Source organism: Tursiops truncatus, chromosome 17 (genome assembly GCF_011762595.2).
Source record: "Tursiops truncatus isolate mTurTru1 chromosome 17, mTurTru1.mat.Y, whole genome shotgun sequence".
Classification (NCBI taxonomy): domain Eukaryota; kingdom Metazoa; phylum Chordata; class Mammalia; order Artiodactyla; family Delphinidae; genus Tursiops; species Tursiops truncatus.
This window is the reverse complement of record NC_047050.1, coordinates 33,787,081-33,793,521: the sequence shown is the minus strand read 5'-3', so window position 1 is coordinate 33,793,521 and position 6,441 is coordinate 33,787,081.

Below are 6,441 nucleotides of genomic sequence, written 5' to 3'. Positions count from 1 at the left end.
ATACTCATTTTTTTTTTTTTTTTTTTTTGGTACGCGGGCCTCTCACTGCTGTGGCCTCTCCTGTTGCGGAGCACAGGCTCCGGACGCGCAGGCTCAGCAGCCATGGCTCACAGGCCCAGCTGCTCCGCAGCATGTGGGATCTTCCCGGACTGGGACATGAACCCGTGTTCCCTGCATCGGCAGGCAGACTCTCAACCACCGCGCCGCCAGGGAAGCCCAATACTCATATTTTTTAAAAAGGCTTACAAAACTCAAGGAAAAACAAGTGTGTCTTCTGAAAGTTATTTAAGATATCAGAGGAGCTTGTGGAGTTTCCAAAACATAAACAACAACACAATTGGAATAACTATAATGGAACCACAGTATTGCTGATTATTTACTTCCTCCTCTCCATGTTTAAATGGAGTTACTTACACCCACTCACTACCTGGCAGCTCTGCACTGATGTAAACAGAGGAGTGTTAGGTGAAGCGGGAATTCTCTGTGGTTTAGCCACTCTTACAAAACATCATACTCTTCCCTTAAAAGATTTTCCTGACGTGAACTTACTCTATACTCCAGAATTTCTCAAGGTACAATCTATGGACCACCTATGTAATACTTCAAAAGGCTGAGCCCTGGTTCCTACCTCAGACCTACTGAAATCAAAATATCAGAAAGTGGAACCTGGGAATTTGGGTTTTACTTAGTAGACTGAGTGGTTGCTATCCATACAAAAATGTGACAACTGCAACTCAGTGATTTAGCCAAATTACTCCCCAAGTGTTGTAAGTTATAAATGGATCCAATTTTCCAGGAAAAGATTTGAACGTCTATGTCAACTCAGCAATGTGATCCCTAAATCTCAGAAAATTACACGAAGTTGCTATTGCCTAGCAGAATTTTGTGTTTTTTATTAAAACAATTTGTGGTCTAATTTTAGTTTCCAAAAGACCAGACTATAAAATCCAGAATCAGTCTTATAAAGGAAATTAGTTGGTTGCATTGTTATTGTTCTCAACAGAGGGCAAAGAGTTTATTAAGTGGAATATATAATACTAGTAGCCCTACAGAGCCAGAGTAACAAGTAAGGTTAATATTCACAATAGATATAAGAATTATGTTGACAGATATTTAAAATATACATTAGGCAAATTCTGAATTTATTTACAAGGCAATAAAAAAGTGAACAAGATATAATGGATCATAAAAATAAATGCGGAGACCTTCAAGATGGCAGAGGAGTAAGATGTGGAGATCACCTTCCTCTCCACAAATACATCAGAAATACATCTACATGTGGAACAACTCCTAAAGACTGAATGCTGGCAGAAGACCTCATACTTCCCAAAAAGCAAGAAACTCCCAACACACCTGGGTAGGGCAAAAGAAAAAAGAAGAAACAGAGACAAAAGAATAGGGATGGGACCTGCCCCTCGGGGAAGGAGCTGTGAAGGAGGAAAAGTTTCCACACACTAGGAAGCCCCTTCACTGGTGGAGGCAGGGGGTGGCAGCAGGGAAGCTTCGGAGCCAAGGAGAAGAGCGCAGCAACAGGGGTACAGAGGGCAAAGTGGAGAGATTCCCACACAGAAGATCAGTGCCGACCAGCATGCACCAGCCTGAGAGGCTTGTCTGCTTACCTGCCGGGAGGGTGGGGGATCGGAGCTGAGGCTCTGGCTTCGGAGCTCAGATCCTAGGGAGAGGACTTCGGGATTGGCTGCATGAACACAGCCTGAAGGGGGCTACTGCACCACAGCTAGCTGGGATGGAGTCCGGGAAAAAGTCTGGAACTGCTTAAGAGGCAAGAGACCATTGTTTCAGGGTGTGTGAAGAGACATGATTCAGAGAACTGCCTAAACAAGCTCCAGAGATGGGCGCGATCTGCACCTATCAGCGTGGACACCAGAGACGGGCATGAAATGCTAAGACTGCTCCTGCAGCCACCAAGAAACCTGTGTGCAAGCACAGGTCACTATCCACACCTGCCCTCCTGGGAGCCTGTGCAGCCCACCACTGCCAAGGTCTGGAGCTCCAGGGACAACTTCCCAAGGAGAACACACAGCATGCCTCAGGAAGTTGCAATGTCATGTCGGCCTCTGCTACCACAGGCTCGCCCTGCATTCTATGCCCTCCCTCTCCCCAGCGGAGTGAGCCAGAGCCCACTAATCAGCTGCTACTTTAACCCCATCCTGTCTGAGTGAAGAACAGATGCCTCAGGCAACCTACATGCAGAGGTAGGGCCAAATCCAAAACTGAATTCCAGGAGCTGTGCGAACAAAGAAGAGAAAGGGAAATTTCTCCCAGTCAGCCTCAGGAGCAGCAGATTAAACCTCCACAATAAACTTAATGTAGCCTGCATCTCTGGAATACCTGAACAGACAACGAATCATCCCAAAATTGAGGTGAAGGCCTTTGTGTGATTTTCTCTGTATAGCTCTGCTTTTACCACTTATCCTAGGGTTCTGCCTATCAATGTTTTTTTGTTTGTTTGTGTTTCTATAGTTTTTAGCACTTGCTATCATCAGTGGATTTGTTTTTTGGTTCGATTGCTCTCTTCTTTATTCCTTTTTTTTTAAATAACTTTCAAATATTTTTTTATTTTTAATAAGATTTTGATTTTTTATTTTAATAACTTTATTATTTTTTTCCTTCTTTCTTTCTTTGTTCTCTGTTTTCTTCTGAGCCATGTGCCTGGTGCTATGGCCAGGTGTCAGGCCTGTACCTCTGAGGTGGGAGAGCCAAGTTCAGGACATTGGTCCACCAGAGACCTCCTGGCTCCACATAATATCAAACAGTGAAAGCTCTCCCAAAGATCTCCATCTCAATGCTAAAAACCAGCTCCACTCAATGACCAACGAGATACAGTGCTGGACACCCTACATCACACAACTAGCAAACCAGGAACACAACCCCACCAATTAGCAGAGATGCTTCCTAAAATCGTAATAAGGTCACTGACACCACAAAACATACTACCAGACATGGTCCTGCCCACCAGAAAGACAAGACCCAGCTTCATCCACCAGAACACAGGTACCAGTCCCTTCCACCAGGAAGGCTACAAAATGCACTAAAACAACCTTAGCCACTGGGGGCAGACACCAAAATCAACAGGAACTAAGAACCTGCAGCCTGTGAAAGGAGACACCGAACACAGTAAGTTAAGCAAAATGAGAAGACAGAGAAACACACAATACATGAAGGAGCAAGGTAAAAACCAACCAGACCAAACAAATGAAGAGGAAATAGGCAATCGACCTGAAAAAGAGTTCAGAGTAATGATAGTAAAGATGATCCCAAATCTTGGAAATAGAATGGAGAAAATACAAGAAACGTTTAACAAGGACCTATAAGAACCAGAGAGCAAACAAACAATGATGAACAACACAATAAATGAAATTAAAAATTCTCTAGAAGGAATCAATAGCAGAAAAACTGAAGCAGAAGAAAGGATAAGTGACCGGGAAGATAAAATAGTTGAAATAACTACTGCAGAGCAGAATAAAGAAAAAAGAATGAAAAGAATTGAGGACAGTATCAGAGACCTCTGGGACAACATTAAAAGCACCAACATTTGAGGAATAGGGGTCCCAGAAGAAGAAGAGAAAAGGAACAGGACTGAGAAAATATTTGAAAAGATTATAGTTGAAAACTTCCCTAATATGGGAAAGGAAATAGTTAATCAAGTCCAGGAAGTACAGAGAGTCCCATAAAGGATAAATTCAAGGAGAAACAAGCCAAGACACATATTAATCAAACTACCAAACATTAAATACAAAGAAAATGTATTAAAAGCAGCAAGGGAAAAACAACAAATAACATACAAGGGAATCCCAATAAGGAAAACAGCTGATCTTTCAGTAGAAACTCTGCAAGCCAGAAGGGAGTGGCAGGGCATATTTAAAGTGATGAAACGGAAAAACCTACAACCAAGACTAATCTACCCAGCAAAGATCTCATTCAGATTTGATGGAGAAATCAAAACCTTTAGACAAGCAAAACTAAGAGAATTCAGTACCACCAAACCAGCTTCACAACAAATGTTAAAGGAAGGAAAAAAAGAGGAAGGAAAAAACCAACAATAACAAGTCCAAAACCATTTAGAAAATGGTAATAGGAACATAAATATTGATAGCTACCTTAAATGTAAATGGATTAAATGCTCCAACCAAAAGACACAGAATGGCTGAATGGATAAAAAAACAAGACCCGTATATATGCTGTCTACAACAAACCCACATCAGACCTAAGGACACATACACACTGAAAGTGAGGGGATGGAAAATGATATTCCATGCATATGGAAATCAAAAGAAAGCTGGAGTAACAATTCTCCTATCAGATAAAATCGACTTTAACTAAAGACTATTACAAGAGACAAAGAACGACACTACATAATGATCAAGGGATAAATCCAAGAAGAACATATAACAATTATAAATATTTATGCACCCAACATAGGAGTACCTCAATACAAAAGGCAAATGCTAACAGCCATAAAAGGGGAAATTGACAGTAACACAGTCATAGTAGGGGACTTTAACACCCCACTTTCACCAATGGACAGATCATCCAAAATGAAAATAAGGAAACACAAACTTTAAGTGATACATTAAACAAGATGGACTTAATTGCTATTTATAGGACATTCCATCCAAAAACAACAGAATACAGTTTCTTCTCAAGTGCTCATAGAATATTTTCCAGGATAGATCATACCTTGGGTAGCAAATCAAGCCTTGGTAAATTTAAAATTGGAATTGTATCAAGTATCTTTTCTGACCACAATGCTATAAGACTAGATATCAATTAAAGGAATAAAATCTGTAAAAAAAAAAAAAAAAAGAAAAGAAAAAGAAAAACATGAAGGCTAAACAATACATTACTAAATAACCAAGAGGTTACTGAAAAATCAAAGAGGAAACCAAAAAATACCTAGAAGAAAAATGACAATCAAAACACAGTGACTGAAAACCTATGGGATACAGCAAAAGCAGTTCTAAGAGGGAAGTTTATAACAATAAAATCCTACCTCAAGAAACATCTCTAATAAACAACCTAACCTTACACCTAAAGCAATTAGAGAAAGAAGAACAAAAACACCCAAAGTTAGAAGAAGGAAAGAAATCATAAACATCAGATGAGAAATAAATGAAAAAGAAATAAAACAAACAATAGCAAAGATCAATAAAACTAAAAGCTGTTTCTTTGGTAAGATAAACAAAATTGATAAACCATTAGCCAGATTCATCAAGAAAAAAAGGGAGAAGACTCAAATCAATAGAATTAGAAATGAAAAAGGAGAAGTAACAGCTGAGGCTGAAGAATTACAAAGGATCATGAGAAATTACTACAAGCAACTATATGCCAATAAAATGGACAACCTGGAAGAAATGGACAAATTCTTAGAAAAGCACAACCTCCTGATACTGAAACAGGAAGAAATAGAAAATATAAACCGACAAATCACAAGCACTGAAATTGAGACTGTGATTAAAAATCTTCCAACAAACAAAAGCCAAGGACCAGATGGCTTCACAGGTGACTTCCATCAAACATTTAGAGAAGAGCTAACACCTATCCTTCTCAAACTCTTCCAAAATGTGGCAGAGGGAGGAACACTTGCAAACTCATTCTACAAGGCCAACATCACACTGATACCAAAACCAGACAAAGATTTCACAAAGAAAGAAAGCTACAGGTGAATATCACTGATGGACATAGATGCAAAAATCCTGAACAAAATACAAGCAAACAAAATCCAACAGCACATTAAAAGGATCATACACTATGATCAAGTGGGGTTTATCCCAGGAATGCAAGAATTCTTCAATATACACAAATCAATCAATGTAATACACCATATTAACAAATTGAAGGAGAAAAACCATATGATCAACTCAATAGATGCAGAAAAACCTGTTGACAAAATTCAATAGCCATTTATCATAAAAACCCTGCAGAAAGTAAACACAGAGAGAACTTACCTCAACATAATAAAGGCCATATGTGACAAACACACAGTTAACATCTTTCTCAGTGGTGAAAAACTGAAACCATTTCCTCTAAGATCAGGAAGAAGACTAGGTTGTCCACTCTCACCACTATTATTCAACATAGTTTTGGAAGTTTTAGCCACAGCAATCAGAGTAGAAAAAGAAATAAGAGGAATCCAAATCGGAAAAAAAGAAGTAAAGCTGTCACTGTTTGCAGATGACATGATACTCTACATAGAGAATCCTAAAGATGCCAGCAGAAAACGACTGGAACTAATCAACAAATTTGGTAAAGTAGCAGGAACCAAAATTAATGCACAGAAATCTCTTGCATTCCTATACACTAATGATGAAATATCTGTAACAGAAATTAAGGAAACACTCCCATTTACCATTGCAACAAGTGGAATAAAATATCTAGGAATAAACCTACCTAAGGAGAAAATAGACCTGTATGCTGAAAACT